The sequence below is a fragment of the Arachis duranensis genome, chromosome 10 (genome assembly GCF_000817695.3).
Source record: "Arachis duranensis cultivar V14167 chromosome 10, aradu.V14167.gnm2.J7QH, whole genome shotgun sequence".
NCBI classification, from domain to species: domain Eukaryota; kingdom Viridiplantae; phylum Streptophyta; class Magnoliopsida; order Fabales; family Fabaceae; genus Arachis; species Arachis duranensis.
This window is the reverse complement of record NC_029781.3, coordinates 26846663-26846966: the sequence shown is the minus strand read 5'-3', so window position 1 is coordinate 26846966 and position 304 is coordinate 26846663.

Sequence of the window (304 nt, the reverse complement as noted above, 5' to 3'; positions counted from 1 at the left end):
CCATGGTTCCTCATTAGGGAACTCATTGGAGGCCAATGGACGTCCATTGAGGTCTTCCTCAGTGGCGCTCACTGCCTCTTTCTCCTCTCTAAATTCGGCCATGTTGATGGCCTTGCACTCTCCTTTTGGATTTTCTTCTGTATTGCTTGGAAGAGTACTAGGAGGGAGTTCAGTAACTTTCTTACTCAGCTGACCCACTTGTGCCTCAAAGTTTCTAATGGAAGACCTTGTTTCAGTAATGAAACTTTGAGTGGTTTTGATTAGATCAGAGACCATGGTTGCTAAGTCAGAGTGGCTCTGCTTA